We start from the raw sequence: 16,612 nt of genomic DNA, 5'->3' as shown, positions 1-16,612 counted from the left end.
CTCTAATTGTCATGTATTTCATAATTGAAATAGTTTCCACATGTACAATTGAGGATTGTGACCAGTTAAGTTTTTTTTTTTTAATGTGCCCAGAAATTCTTTTATAAGCAGTATAAAAACCTGCAAAAAATTTAAGTATTTGAGCATATTTGAATTAGGAAAATACCAGGCAAATTTTTTCTTTTGTAAACTGCTTCTGTCCAAAGCATTCTGTATATTATCAGAATGAAAAATGACAGCACTTTGTCATCTGTTCAAATTGATATTGCACTCTTTGCAATGACAGCTGAAAAGGCCCACAGGTGCCATATAAAGAGGTGACCATGTTGTCATATTTCATTTCGGCATCCCTCTGCAAAGCCATAATTACCTAATTAGGTTGTTAATTAGGAGATTAGCATTTCACTATATTGATAGAATGCTCTTTACCGGCGTGGGGCTAGATACAGATTTGTCTGCCCTAATTTATAATCTCTGCCTGTTTTGTACTTATTTATTTGCTTAAGATCCTTGTGTAGGGCAATTCAGTTTACCTGGGAAACAGTTTGTTTACAAGCTAATGAAGCTTTGATGACTGAAGTTGCTGAGTTAAAATATGAACAGATTTAAAAGAGGGATTGCATCCCCAAAATGATAATAAAAATTCAAGTTGGTATAACTTCTGTTCTTGTTTACATAGACAATAACATGATACGAATTCAAATTGTTGGTGTAAAAAAGATCCCAAAATGTAAAAACTGAGCCTGAAATATGTTAGAGGTTTATATATCTTAAAATAGGTAAAGGAAGTTATTTTATTTTTAATTTCTTTAGTTATCTTTATGATTTATATGTGGAACTTTTAAAATATGTTAGGTATTTCAAATCTGTTTTACAAACTGAATCTTGGTTAATGATTTCAGAAAAAAACAGACTCAGTCTTCAGCTTAGACTTCCTTAGATAGTCATGCATCAGGCTTTATGTCATTTATACCTTATTCCATTAGTCTGTGCTTGGAACATTCCTTTCCTGCACTCTGCCGTCCTAAGTGCTTATGGAATTTGAAGTATTTCACAGTAACCTTCACTTGGTGAGCTATTTGGAGTAAGCACATTCTCTATAGTGGGTCTAGCATTACTTTGTGTGGGATTGGGGCAGATTATACATACCTTTTTCACCTTTTCCATTTAAGGAAATTGAAAGTTTTGGAACAATGCTAAGAACACCAGCCCCACCGAGGTAGTAGCTTTACTCCTTTTGATTGTATGTGGTATTAGTGTTAGGGTTGTAGAAAGTGCATGTATGCCCAAGTCCTTTTCCCCACAGATGTTATGAAGAATTGGATTTCATTTATATATATATAATTTTCTTTAAAATTAAAGTTTTAAACCTATTTAAAGTTTTTTTTTTTTTTAGTTGTAGAGGGACACAATACTTTTATTTTGTTTATTTATTTTAGTTGTTAATGGACCTTTAGTTTACTAATATATTTATATGTGATGCTGAGAATTGAACCCAGTGCTTCACACATGCTAGGCAAGTGCTCTATCACTGAGCCACAACTCCAGCCCCTTGTTTATTTATTTTTATGTGGTGCTGAGGATTGAACCCAGGGCCTCACATGTGTGAGGCAAGTGCTCCACCCCTGAGCCTCAACCCCAGGCCCCTTAAAAACTATATATTATATATCAAGAAAATAATATATACAAAATCTTTCACTTGCAGGGCTGGATGCAGTGGTAGAGTACTTGCCTAGTATGCATGAGGCCCTGAGTTTGGTTCCCAGCACTGCATAAAAACAAACAAAATTGTTCAGTCATTTTAACTTTTTACTTAATTATAATCTTTCACTTATTCTGTCAGTATTTGCTAAGTCTGTTTTAAGAACTAAGTATAGTTCTAGGAATTGAGCAATGAAAATTATAGATACAGTTCCTGCTCTCATGGGACTTGCAATCTTTAAGGGTCTAGCTTTCTACGGTAATGAGAGACAAGATGAGTTTGGAGGAATACCTACATTGGACTTGGTAAAGTCAAATCTTCTTGAAACAGGTGATACCTAAATTGGGATCGGAGGATAAAGGAGAAAGGAAAATCTAAACCAGGTGATAGGACACAGAATGTTTTCATAAAGAAGTATTTCATATTTCATATGTTAGGACTGGGTTTGTGGCTCAGTGGTAGAGCATTTGCCTATCATGTGTGAGGCCCTGGGTTCAATCCTCAGCACCACATATGAATAAACAAATAAAGTGAAAAAAATCCATTGGCAACTAAAAATATTGGAGGAGGAGGAGGAGAAAAAGAAAAGAAAAGAAAAGAAGAAGGAAGGAAGAAGGAAGAAGAGGAGGAGGGAGAATGATGTTCAAGGCTTGAAGAGAACAGTTAGGGCTGGGGATGTAGCTGTTGGTAGAGCGCTTGCCTAGCACATTCAGTCCCCAGTACCACCAAAAGGAGAATAACAAACAACAAAAAAAGAGAACAAAATTCAGTATGGTTGGAGTAGAAAGAACTAGAAGGGTGAGTTGGAAATGGGACTGCATAGAGGTAGGCAAAGTTCAGTCATATTATGGAGTTTGGGAAGTTTTTAAGATAAATTAGGAAACAACCATTATAGCCATGGTGAGTGATTGTGGCTTGCATTAGATTATTGAGAGGAAGAAAAGTGGTCGAGATCTAGAGATAGAGGTAGGATGCACAGGGTGATAATTAAATGCTTATAAGAATCATAGAAAAGAGTCAGGGCTCCTGATAGGGAGCTGGGGATGTAGTTCAGTGGTTGGGTGCTTGCCTAACATGTATAAGACCCTTGGGTTTAAGCCCCAGCACTATAAGAATAAGAAAAATGGCTCCTAACTTGGATATTCTCTATACTTCATAATTTTGAGTTCAAGATTGTGTGTTTGATTATGTTATAGATATGGGGTTCATAAGTCTTATTTTCCAATTTGACCCCAAAATGTACAGTATTAGCAACTAATTTTGTTTCAGGTGAACCAGGGAGGATACTAATATTCGAGTGTCACTTTTCAGTCCTACAGTCATTATGCAAAAGGTAAAAGAGTTAATCTTTGCTTTTTGATACTATAAATTTATTCTTTCATCTTTCCCTTACAGTACTATCTCTATAGCTCCTGATATAAATTTCTATCTCCTATACTTTATTTTAGGTAAATGTTTTATTTATTAAGTGGACTGTATTTTAGTGGGGGGGAGTTGGGCTAGCATTAGTTCAAAATGTTCATAGTGGATGAAATCTCTTGGGTGTAAGCCAGGTGCTTTAGTTAATAAGCTACATTTTGGTTGTTCCAAACACACTTTCCAGTATGTTTACCTTGTTACGACTTGTCTCTTCTTATATATTTGATTTAATAGATTATTTATAGGGTTGTGTGAAAGTATATTTGAAGAGTGTGAGTGGGCATCAACATTGTGATATAAGAAGGAACGGAGGGCTGGGGTTATGGCTCAGTGGTAGAGTGCTCGCCTCGCACGTGCAAGGCCCTGGGTTCAATCCTTAGCACCACATATAAATAAGTAAAATAAAGTTATTGTGTCCAACTACAACTACAAAAAATAAATTTTTTTTTTTTTTAAAGAAAGAACTAAGGCCTAGAAACTGGGAGTGTCGCCTAGAAACTGGAAGCATCCCATTTTTCTCAGCTGCTATGACCCCCAGTTCTCCAAACCTTTGTTTTTTGGTGGTGTCATGTTGCCTTTCTTGTTTTATCCCTTTCAGGCCCCTCCCCCCCCCCCCAAAGTGAAGAGGAAAATTACTCCTGAAGTACTAGTGGCATTGTATTCTCTCACTCTGTGGCTTCGTAGGGCCCTGCTTTAGTGTGGATTAGAATGCTGTCTGGTGCCCTGGGAGGAGGAGCTGTTCCAGTGTGTGGGATTTGCTTTAACAAAGTCAGAAGTTCTGCTGGGATTTCTGGCACTAGAATTAATCTTCCTCAACTAGAAATGTAGGTTAGCTCCTCTACTAATATATTTGACAGTTTTTTTCCCCCAAAGGAAAAAAACTTGGCACCTCCCAGACTTTCATATCTGTCGTTTAAGAAGAATTAAAATTGTTTAAATTTTTTATGGTTAGTGTTGCTGGCTCTGCTCAGTTAACCACTTTGTTGGTGTCCTTGGGTTGGAATCATCTAAACTGGAAGACATCTAAGATGCAGCAGCATGGATTCTGTCTTTCTTGTGTTTCTACCTCCTTTCTTTCTTTTTAAAAATAGATATAATTCACATACCATAGAATTCCACCCCTACACCCCCCACAGCTATTAGGGGTTGAATTTAGAGGTACTGTACCACTGAGCTACACCCCTAGGTACACCTTTTTATTTTGAAGTAGAGTCTTGCTAAGTTGCCCAGGTTGGCCTTGAACTTGCAGTCCTCCTGCCTCAGCCCCTCATGTGCCTCCACATCTGGCACAATTCACCCTTTTAAAGTATACTATTTAATAATTTTGTATAATTTTAAAGTTGTATAACCTCCGCTATTATCTTATTCTAACACATTGTTTTTGTTACCCCCAAAAGAAACCTTTACTCCATTAGCAGTCAGTCCTCATTCCTCCTCACCTACCGTCTGAACCACTAATTTCTTTTCTGTCTCTATTATGATGCCTATTTTAAACCTTAAAATTTTTTTTATAGTTGTAGTTGTACAATACCTTTTATTTATTTATTTATAAATGAATTTTAATATTTTTTTTTTTAGTTTTCGGCGGACACAACATCTTTCTTTGTATGTGGTGCTGAGGATCGAACCCGGGCCACACGCATGCCAGGCTAGCGCGCTACTGCTTGAGCCACATCCCCAGCCCCAATATTTTATTTATTTTTATGTGGTGCTGAGGATCGAACCCAGTGCCTTGCACATGCTAGGTGAGCGATCTACCATTGAGCCCCCACCCCAGCCAGCCCTATTTTAAACCTTTTATATAAATGAAATCATACAATATATATGGGCTTTTATCTGGCTTCTTTTGCCAAGCAAAATATTTTTATGGTCCATGTATATTGTAGCATATATCAGTACTACTTCTTTCCTGTTTTGTTTTTTTAATTTATTTTATACGTGGTGCATGAGAATCGAACCCAATGCCTCACACATGCTAGGCAAGCACTCTATTACTGAGCCACAACCCCAACCCCAGTACTTCTTTCCTTTTTATTGCCAAATAATATTGAGAGTGTAATACCACATTTTTTGTTTATCCACTCATCAGTCGCTGGACATTTGGGTTATTCCCACCTTCTGTGTTAGGAATAATGCTACTGTAAACATGCACACTTTTTTTCTGTGAACATGTGTTTTCAGTTCTGGGTATTTATCTAGAAGAGGAATTGCTGGTTCCTGTGGCCCTTCTGTTTTTATAAACACTTTGGAACTGCCAAACTGTTTCCCATGGCAGCTGCATCATCACATCTCCTCAGTGGTGCACATGGTGGAGCTCCTTTTTGCTTCTACTTTCCTCTGAACTGGCTCTGATCTGGCCTGGAGCCAACTCTAGGTTCAAGGAGTTCCGTGAGCCTTTTGTTTTATTAGATGGGAAAGCTTCCTGTTTTTTTTTTTTTTTTTTTTTTTTTTTTAATATTTATTTTTTTTTTAGTTTTCGGCAGACACAACATCTTTGTATGTGGTGCTGAGGATCGAACCCAGACCGCACGCATGCCAGGTGAGCGCGCAACCGCTTGAGCCACGTCCCCAGCCCAACTTCCTGTTTTCTCTGTTCGTCAGGTTCATTTCACAAGCATATGTGTACTGGGCATTATATGTTGGGTGTTAGTGATAGGAAGTCAAGGGTCAGAGTGCTTTCCTCTCAAGGACTTCATAGTCCAGTGGATCATAACTTTAAAATCTAGGTAAAGATTGACTTGTTTTGTTTAGTAGCTTCTGCGTTTTCATATTACCTTTTAACTATTGCTGTTCCTTGGGTGTTCATTGCTTGCATACTGGGCAAGCTCAGTTATATCCATAGCTTCATCTGTCACTTGTGCATTGATGTCTTTAAGATTTTCTCAGCTTTCTCCTGAGCTATCAAGTTTGTGTTTTGATAGACCTCTATTTGGATAATACATGGATATTCCAAGTTCAATGTAACTGAAAAATAACTCCTTATCTCCACTATACCTGTAATGGAAGTGTTCCTACTTTTGAGTTTGCAGTTTCATTTGTTGGCATTATTGTGTAAACCTTCACGACCACTAAGTCATCAAATTCTACAATTTTTTATCTCTTAAATGTTTCTTGCCTATTGGATTTACAGAACCATCTTTCACAGCTTTACGTCAGATTTCATCATCTCTTCCTTGGGCTTTATAACCCATCTTCTGTCTTGTCCATCAAATTAATCTTCCACCCAACTCTCTAAAGTGGCTATCTAATCAGCAACTTTGAACTTTAGGTGTTCGCTGTTTCTTACTTTAGTGCCATGCTGTCTTGATTGCTGCCCTCTCTTCCAGCCTTCCAGTAAGCTTAGACCATGGAATGATAGCAATAATAATTAATAGCAAACATTGTATGATGAGTATAGGTGGCATAGTAAATATTTAACATATATTAATTCATTCAGTCTCCATAGCAATTCTGTGAGGTAGGCACCAAAATTATTTCCTTGTAGATGAGGAAATGGAGATACAGAAGTTGTTACTCTTTCTAGGCCCCACAATGAGTGACTGTGTCCAGATTTGAACCCCAGTGATCTGATGCTTGGTTGTTCTCTGCTTCTCCTGTCTGCCCTTTCTTCGCTTTCCCCATTCCTTTGTCTTGTCCAACTACAAAGGATCCTCTCTGCTTCTGCAATAACTCATGGATGGGCTTGTGTTAATTTGCAACTTATAGGACAGAACTGGAGTGACATTTATTGTAAACACTTTGATCAAGAAGCCAGCGTTATAGATTATTTCAATACTAGCTCTTTTTTTTTTCACTGTTCTTTTTTGTCAAACCTGGGGATCGAACCCAGGGATGCTTTACCACTGAGCTACATCCCCAACCTTTCTTATTTTTTTATTTTGAGACAGAGTCTTACTAAGTTGGCTACACTGACTTTGAACTTGTCATCCTCCTGACAGTGTCCCAAGTTGCTGGGATGACAAGTGTGTGCTACTGAACCTGGCTCTTTTTCATATTCTTTAGGCGAGTTGGAAGTGACTACCTCCCTTATCTTGGTCTTTTTTTTTTTTTTTTAAGTTGTAGATGGATACAATAACTTATTTTATTTATTTATATATTTTTATGTGGTGCTGCAGAATAAACCCAGTGCCTCACACGTGCTAGACAAGTGCTGTCTCACTGAGCCACAGCCATAGCCTTATCTTGGTCGTATTCATCTCTATGAAGCCTGTCTTGAGTATCCAGTTTCATTTAGGCATTTTTCCTTTGCATTTCCATAGTATGTCGGATCCTCTATTGCTCTCATTCTTTATTATGACCATTTATATTCTTGTCTTTTCTCCCCTGCTTGACTCCCCTCTTGGGGATAGGGACTTTGACTTAGTACTTTACTTCAGACTTGCAGTATGTAGTGAGTATTCATTCTTGCTGGATGAACAGATAAATCTATTTGTGTTCTCATGTGGACTAGAGCGAGCAGTGGGATAGGAAGATTGTGATGAAGTGGACTGAAAGTGGAATGTGAGGCACAGTGTTCAAAGTGCTTTGGAGAAGGAAGCATTCAGAACTAGGCTGCCTGAATCTTATCCTGGCCCTGCCTGTTACTTGTGTGGCCTTTTGCAGCTATATCCTCATTTTACTGATTTGTAAAACCTGAATAATAATAGAATCTACATTATAGTTCTCTAAATGATAGAACTGGTCTGACCAAGATCATGCAATTAGGTCTCTGGTAATTGAGGAATAGGAATTCAGGGTTCCTGAATGGTCCTTGTAATAAACTGTTTTGTTTTTTTTTTAATGATGTTGTGGTTAACCTAGAGCCAGTTAAGAGGAAGCAACTCTGTTGAATTCTTTCACTTGTGCTAGCAAACTTTAAATACTGAGAAGGCAATAAAAGAAAAAGAAATTTTAAACTATATGCTGAACCAGCACCACGAATACTTCCACCCTACCCCACTTTGGAAAATTATGGCACAGCTTCTTGGAAACAAGAAAGATTCATTTGTTTTTCTATTCATTCCATACTGAGCTCTTATTGGATGTCATCCATATTCTACTAGAAACTGTCAACATAGTGATAAATAAGACAGTCAGTGTCCTTAAGGAATTTAGAATATAGAAGAGAAAACCAACACATAAACAGATTATTATTAAAAAGGGAAAAAAAGTAGTGTGATTAGCTTGTTCTTTCATTCATCCATTGATTCATTCACTCCTTAACATAGCAGCCAGGGAGATCTTTTTAAATGTGAGTTAGATCATGTCACTGTTTTCCTCACAATTCTCTAGTGACCCCCCATGTTTGCCAGCCTCAGAATGGCTTACAAGCCCCTCCCAGGTTGCCTGCTTTTCCAGACTGGATCCTCTGCTGCTTGCCTCCTTGTGGGGAACTTCTTGCTGATTATTGAGCAGTGAGGGGCCTGCTCCTCTCTCCCTCAAGCTGTGTCCACACAGCTTACTCTCACCTCTTTCATGTTTTAAGTTCAGTGTCCCCAAGGGAGGACTGGCTTTTCAGACCATGGGATAAGTTTGAGGGAATGCAGCTTGTCAGTAGCAGTTTGAGCTTTGGTTTTCCTTAGGATAGTTAAAATTTAGGAAAACATATTAGGAGTTGATCCTAGGAGTTGATTACATCTTAGAAATTTTGAGCATAGATTTTAGTAGCATTTTAAAGTCCTGTGGCTTAGTTTTAGTAAAAATGAAACAGCTCCAAAGGAGTTGGAAGTTACCACAAATTTAGTGACTTCAAACCACACATTAAGAGTTCTCAATTTCAGAATTATTGATGTTGACATTTTGGGGATTATAACTCTCTGTTGTGGGTCCTGTGTTTTGCATTATACCTTGTTTAACAACATCCCTGTGCTGTGCAAGGTAGTGTATACCTGTAATCACAGTGACTTGGGAGACTGAGGCAGGAAGATTGCAATTTTGGAGGCTAGTGAAACCCTGTCTTGGAACTAAAAATGGGCTGGGGATATAGCTTCAAGTACCTGGATTAAATTCCTAATACTGAAAAAAGAAAAGATATTCCATTCAACTAATGAATGAAGGTAGAAATAAAATTCTTTTAAAACAGTTTGAACTTGGGGAATTGATGAAGGATTTGCAGAGGTTGAGATACTTGAGTTGGACTTGGAAGATGGGGACAGTGTTAGAGGAGAAGGACACATCTCACAAAAAGGTCAATCTTTGCCAAAGGCCAGAATGTGGCAGGAGTTGTCCTGGAAGTCACGGATAGCCGGGAGGCGCAGGTGAGTGACACTGGATTGCAGAGAGCCTTACAGTGTTGTATGTGTAAGGTTTTAGTTTTGTTTTCACTTTCTCTTGCTGCATAAGAAGTTACCACAAACATAATCAGCTTAAATGGTATAAGATTTTGGTTTCACAGCAAGTTAGAAATCAAAGCTTTAGCTGGATTCCCTTCTCCTGCTCTCAAAGGGATGAAATTCAGGTGTTAGCTGGTTATGGATTCATCTTGGAGCTTAATTAGAAAAAGAACTTCCAGCCTGTCTCAGATGGTTATAAAATTCTTTACCTTGTGACTGTATGACTGAGGTGTCCCTTTTCTCACTAGTTCATGGTTAGGAACTATTCTCAGCTCTTACAAACTGCCCTCAGTCCTTGCCATGTATAGTTTTTTTTTTTTTTTTTTTAACATGACTCACTTCTTCAAGGATAATCTCTCTGTCTTTGAATGTCTCTTTTTTTCAGTTGGCTAAGATGGAGTCACAGTGGAATATCATCAAGACAGTGACTGTCCTATCATCTTTGCCATATTCTGTTGGCTATAAACAAGGAAGTTCCCATCCACACTCAAGAGGGGATAACACAGAGGGATAGATGTTGACACCAAGCGCAAGAAACTCTGGAGCTGTTTTAAAATTCTGTCTACCATATACACTTTCAGCACCATGAAGGCAGTGGCCAACTCTTTTTTTTTCCCCTCTTAGCACTCTTATCTCTGGTGTCCGACATATAGGAAGTGTTTTATGAATATTTGTCAAATGAAATCTCTGGATGAGAATTTGGCAGGCAGTCGAGTGCTATTTACAGTTTAAGTTCCTAAACCTGTAATTTCACATCGAAAAACATGTTGAATGATTTGACATTATTCATAATTTTTCTTTTAAAATTTTGGGTTTTTTAGTTGTAGTTGGACACAATACCTTTATTTTATTTTTATGTGGTGAGGCTCGAACCCAGCGCCCCACACATGATAGGTGAGCGCTCTACTGCTGAGCCACAACCCAGCCCCTTATTCATAATTTCACATCAAAAAAATGTATGAATAATTTGCCATTATTCATAGTCTTCACTTGAGGTAAAACTATAAACATTTTTACCTGAGTTATTAAAGTAAAACCCGAAATTGTTTATTTTCACAAGTGTCATTCAAACCTACTATTCCAGAGAGACAACACCCATTGAAAAATAATTTAGGGCTATATTGCATCAAACTGGCACTTTTCTTCTACAACTAGAGATGTTGGCAGGTTTGGAATTTTAGGGATGGTGTCTGAAGTTTCACAGTTATTGCTAGATAAAAAATGTTATTTCAAAACCCTTTGAAAATACCAATTACAGGCTGGGGTTGTGGCTCAGTGGTAGAGTGCTTGCCTAGCATGTGTGAGGCACTGGGTTCGATTCTCAGCACCACATAGATAAATGAATGAAAAAAATGAATAAATGAATAAAGGTCCATCAACATCTAAAAAAAATACCAATTGCATTAAAGCAGCTGAATAATATTCTAGTCTAACTTGTGCTTAGAACTTTATATATTTAGTGAGATTAATACGTACATTCTTTATCTTTGTCATAGGAAACATATTTTGAACAAAATTTAGATTTTGAGTGGTCCATTGATAAAGTGCCATTTCATCATTACAAAATCATTTATTTCTGACTCCAAAGTCTGTTTTTCCACAAGACTCTTACCATTCAAACTGGAGTTGGGAGAATCCCAGTCTGTGTTATGGGGTATTAGAAGCCACAAGAGTGAGTATTTGCCTATAATCCCAGTGGCTCCGGAGCCTGAATCAGGAGGATTTCAAGTTTAAAGCCAGTCTTAGTGAGGCCCTAAACAACTTAGCAAGACCTTGTCTCGAAATAAAATATTTAAAAAAGGGTTGGGGGCTGGGGTTGTAGCTCTATGGCAGAGTGCTCACCTTGCATGTGGAAGGCCCTGGGTTTGATCCTCAGCACCACATAAAAATGAAATGATGGTATTATGTCCATCTACAACTAAAAAAAAAAATCAATTAAAAAGGGCTGGGGATATGACTCAGTGATTAAGTGCCTCTGAGTTTAATCCAGGGTATTAAAAAAAAAAAAAAGGTGAGCAATGCCCATATTCCCAGAGTATCAATTTTTAGTGGTATTTTTTCCTATTTAAAACAACCACAGATATAGGATATTATGGGATAGAATGCAAAATATGAATTCTAACCATAAATTTCTTATGGCATGCTGCCGTAGGTTCCTCCCCAGGTCTTCTTAATGCCCTTCTGATCTATCTGTGGAGAAGTTTGAGAGGCACTGTACTTACTATACCAGGCTCTCTTTTAACTGGACCTTGACAGGTGTTAAAGTTCTGAGGCATTTCAGGTGGTTAGTGGTAATAAGGCAAGAAAATCCAGAATGTGGTCCCTTTGTTGGAGTGAGACATTTGACATAAGAGACCTTACCTCTGATAGATTGGTGGGAGGTGGGGAAAGGCTAGCTGGTCCCAGATGGCCATAATCATTTATTGGGGGCCTCAGCAGGACAGATGGAGTGACTGAGATGGCTGAGCCACTGCCCACGTGGTCTTTTATTCTACATCTTATGAGTTGGAAGCTTTCTAAGGCCACAGCAGAAGTTTCAAGTCCTCTTCAGGGCGAGGTTCAGAAGTTCCACTGCATACACTTGGTGAAAGCAAAGCACAAGGTGAGCCCAAAGTCAAGGGAAGGGGAAATAGGCTCCACTTCTTTTTGGGAGGAACTTGAAAGACACCTACCATGTGCCCTTAGGCAAGTTACTTAACCCCTTTAAACTTTAGTTTAAAAAAATAAAATGAGGGTAGGAGGATTGCAAATTTGAGGCTAGCCTGGGTAATTTAGCAACCCTGTCTCAAAGAGTAAAATGAGTTGGGTATGTATAGTTTAGTAATAGAGCATGGGTTCAATCCCCCCCCCCCAAAAAAAAAAAAAAAAAAAACCTACAAAGGCGATTAGTGTGGCTAGCTAAGAGCTCAGGAAATACGTTACTATTCTCCTTGTGTTTCTAAGGAGAGGCTGTTATCCTTAAAATGTCATCACCATCTTTCCTGAAGCTCTCTTGACTTTCACCTCTCTTGGAAAACATACTTAGTGTCTCTTTTGGAGGTAGATGTACCTTGCCTTCTGTTGCTGTTCTGTATGTTTGTGACATAGGCATTCTGCTGAACTGCCTGGAGAGGGGCAGGCCAAGATTTACATATTTTTGTAGGGTTCCTAGGACCTCCCACTCAAATGATGCTTAGTGAATGGATCTCATTCAAAGGAAGATATAAGCATGTATTTTCTCTTGTCTTAATTTAGTAAGTATTTTTAATCATATGGAGTTAAAAATGTGAAAGGAAAAAATAAACTCTCCAGATATATTGTCTCACTATTTGCTGTTTCATGATTAGGCATATTCACATGGAGAAAATTTTAATTCCCAGAACAGTTAGTAGAAAAAAAAAGACCAGCTTTTAGTAGTCTGAAAAAATAAATGAAGGTTTAATTTAGAGTTAAATTGGAAAGACAGAAAAAGGCAGTAAAGTGCATTTTATGTTAGTAGTTACTTCAATTATTTTTGAAGTCCAGGAAGAATGAATTCTGAACTTAAGATCAAATAATGTTGAAATATTAATAAAAAGAGGGTCTGTTGGTTATTATGAGTGGAAAACTTTGTATATAATAAAAATGTTGTTGCTGATCTACTTGTTATTATTCCTTGTGGGAAATAAATCTGTGAGTGCTTCTGTAACAGTCTTAAGGCCTCCTGTGCAGCAATCAGGTTTAACTTGGCCTAATGCTAAGGATAGGAAGTCCGGGTACAGTGTGCAAAGGTGGTAAAAAACAAACAAAAAACCAAAAAAACTTCGCATCTGCTGTTACATGTTGTTAACTCCCCTAGCAGACGTTAAATCATTTCAAGTACAATAATGGTGTGGGAGGTAAATTAACTAACCATTAACAATCTTATAAATACACAATGAACATGCCAACATTTATATGACACATTGATGGGGCAGCAGTAATTTTTGATTGGGAGTTTGCAGACCTTTGAGAAGCCTCAGGCTGTTGCTTATTCAGACAAGTTTTCACAGGTGAGGGGGCTGGAAGTCTGCCTGGCAGAGGAAAGCCAATGTGCAGTATTTTGAAAATATTTTAGAAGAGGAATTTCTTTCTAACTATTGGCTGAACTTGAGTATTTTCAATCATACTGCTGCCTGTCTTAGCTTCTTGGGAAGTAAAGGAGTATAGGGAGGACTCATGATGGTATGTTATTTTAAAAAGATAAAAAATATTTCGGGTATGGATGGATTTGTAGTTAAAGTTGCATAAATCACTAGAGATTTGAAAAAATACATTTAGAGGACTAGGGGTGTAGCTCAGTGTTAGAGTGCTTGCTTAGCATGCATGAGACCCTGGGTTCAATCAAGAGCACTGCAAACAAACAAAAAATATACTTAGCCCTAACTTATTATTTAAAGTAAATCCTTAGTCTGAGGCTGTAGCTCAGTGGTAGAGCATTTGCCTTGCATATGTTAGGCATTGAGTTTGATCCTCAGCACCACATAAAAATAAAATAAGGTATTGTGCTCATCTACAACAAAATATTTTTTAAAAAATAAGCCCTCTATGGTTTTAGGAAAGTAAATGATCTCTAAAATTCCTTTCATGTGTAAAGTTTTGTGATTTTTATTTTTTGAACAATTGTTTCATGTACTGCTTGCTTCTTGTGGTTTCACGAGTCACCGAGTCACTGTGGAATTAGTAGAGGGGAGCTAAAAATCTTGTCTGCTGCAGAGCATATTTGCTGTCTCATGTCCTTTACAGGAATCCCTGGAAGGAATTTTTCCCAGGCCTCAGAGTCCAAAGAGTACAATAGGATCATTTTTATTGTGATTATTTGTTCCGTTTTGAGAGACTGAATACCATAGTGGTTAAGATCCTAAGCTCTTTAGATTTGGTTCTTACTCCCGTTGTCTGGCTTTGGGCAAGTTTCTTGACCTTTCTGTGTTTCAGTTTTTTTTTTCATTTGTAAAATGGGGATAAAAATAGTAACTAAATAGGGTTATCTTGAGGGTTATATGAATTAATTCATATACAAGGATAGAACAATTCTAGTTGTTTTCTTTTTTTTTGAACTTAGGGGTACTTAACCACTTAGCCATATCCTCAGCTCTTTTTATTTTTTTATTTTGAGACAATCTTGCTAAGTTGCTTAGGGGCTCATTGAATTGCTGAGGCTGATCTAAAATTTGTGATCCTTCTGCCTCATCTTCCCAAGACACTGGGATTACAGATATATAGCACCATGCTTGGCTTAGAACAATTCTAGTTTTTATAGTAAGTTAAGGTTAGCTGTTACAGTTGTATTTTGCTTCTGAGATTTTGCAGTTTACCTGCGGTCAGTGTACAAGATCTTATGTCATGCCATGGTGTATGAATTTATCCTGAATTATTTCCTCTTTGCGACTTTCTCCATCTCTTTGTGTGTTTTACCATGTCATACTTTACATTTTTCTAGAAGCCATTGCAGATGAAGTTTGAGAATTTGTGTGTACATGAAGTTATTATTAAAAATTGTATTCAGCTAGAGATGGAGCTCAGGGGTAGAGTACTAGACTAGTATGTGCAAGACCCTCAGTTTAAAAGGCAGCACAGGAAAAAAAAATTGTATTTCAGACTTGATATTCAAAACCTACTAAAATTATTCTCAAGTTACCACATGTAGGTTGCATGATCAAATGAAAGTGCAAAGTGGTAACAGTATCCAAAGTGCAGCTGGAACCACTATTAGCACGTAGTAGGAACTTAACAAATATTTGTTGAATATTGTCTTTTATAAAGAGATCCAGCCTAGTACATTAAAAATGACTGTGTCGTTTGAACATCTCTTACTGTCTTCTCATTCTGCATGGATGTCCCTACTGCTTCCATTTTCAGTAAAACAAATCTTTATGCTTTAAAGAACCTGTAGTTAAAGAGTGGGAGAAAGAGGCTGGGGGAGTAGCTCAGTGATAGTGTGCATGTAGTGAGGTCTTGGTTTCCATCCCCAGCACTGTTTAAAAAAAAAAAGGAAGAAAGAAGCTGTAAAATAGGGAATCTTTGGGGAACTGACCTCATGGAGCTGGACATGATTGTCTCATGTTATAAGGTACATATACCATGGGAAGTACTTATTTTACTTAGCATGATATTCTTTTTTTTTTTTCATATTTGTTTTTTAGTTGTAGTTGGACACAACACCTTTATTTCACTTGTTTATTTTTGTATGTGGTGCTGAGGATCGAACCCAGGGTCTCGCATGTGTGAGGTGAGCACTCTACTGCTAAGGCCCCCCCCCCCCCATGATATTCTTAAGGCTCATCCATGTTGAAGCATATGTCAGAATTTCCTTCATTTTTAAGGCTGAATAATATTCTATCCTATGTTATATACCACATTTTGTTTGTTTAACCAGCCTGTTATATTTTTAATCATTGTTAAGTATTCTATTATGTGTATGTATCATAGTATATGTGCTATTAGTGGATGTTTGGATTTTCATTACATATTTTAAACAATTCTGAGAAACATTTTTTGCACAATTATTTTCTTAAATTCTAGAAGTATGATTGCTCAAAGGGTATTCATGTTTTTCATTTTGGTAAACATTGCCAAATTACTCTCTAAAAAAATCCCAAGTTTTACTTGCTTTATAGTGCATGAGTGCCCATTTCTCTGAACTCCTGCCAATATTAGTCTTAAAAAATAATTTTGCTTTTTGTACAACTGAACAGAGAATGAGTTGTTTCATTTGTATTCTGAAAGTGTTTGTCTTAGAAATCAAGTATACCTTCAAATGATACTTGGCTGCTCTTAAGGAGATTTAAAAAAAAATATTCTTTTGGTTCTGAAAAGCAGAGTTGTTGGAATAAGTTGATAATGTCCCAAGGTGACAATTTTGAAGGGCACATTGAAGAGAAGCTCTTGTATCTGTGTTAATAAAAAAAGGCAATCCTTTCTTTATAATCACACTTAAACCTGACATGCTCATATATGACTTATCTCTACAACAAAATTGGATAGTTGTTGGAAGTTGGACAGCAACATGTATTGAATTCCTGCCATGTATAAACACCTTTTGTCAGAAGGGATGTGGTGTGATGGCACCTGTCCTTGTGGAACTTATAGTCTTAAGTCTTCAAGAACACGGAACAGGAGGTGGAAAGTGACACACAAAATGGCACATTTCCCAGGGCCATCCTATGGGAGTTCTCTATCAAAA

General features: G+C 37.4%; 1 protein-coding gene across 5 annotated transcripts in view; it reads left to right on the top strand.

Moving 5' to 3' along the window:
• The window catches only part of Mapkap1 (MAPK associated protein 1), a 232,650-nt gene that overhangs the window by 10,795 nt on the left and 205,243 nt on the right, over positions 1 to 16,612 (top strand). Inside the window, exon 2 of one of the 5 annotated variants that reach the window (XM_046451276.2) lies at positions 5,595 to 5,660. The exons of 3 other annotated variants lie outside the window; for them this stretch is intronic. The gene's annotated coding sequence lies outside the window, so the exon portion shown is untranslated. Of the gene's footprint in view, positions 1 to 5,594; positions 5,661 to 11,903; positions 12,035 to 16,612 lie in introns of those variants that run through there. One more of the 5 variants, XM_046451277.2, reaches the window with a different exon arrangement.

Source organism: Marmota monax, unplaced genomic scaffold (assembly GCF_021218885.2).
Source record: "Marmota monax isolate L192 unplaced genomic scaffold, Marmota_monax_Labrador192_F-V1.1 WCK01_AAM20220418_F8-fsc00020, whole genome shotgun sequence".
Lineage (NCBI taxonomy): Eukaryota > Metazoa > Chordata > Mammalia > Rodentia > Sciuridae > Marmota > Marmota monax.
The sequence above is the reverse complement of the archived record's forward strand: the minus strand, read 5'-3'. Positions and strand labels throughout refer to the sequence as shown.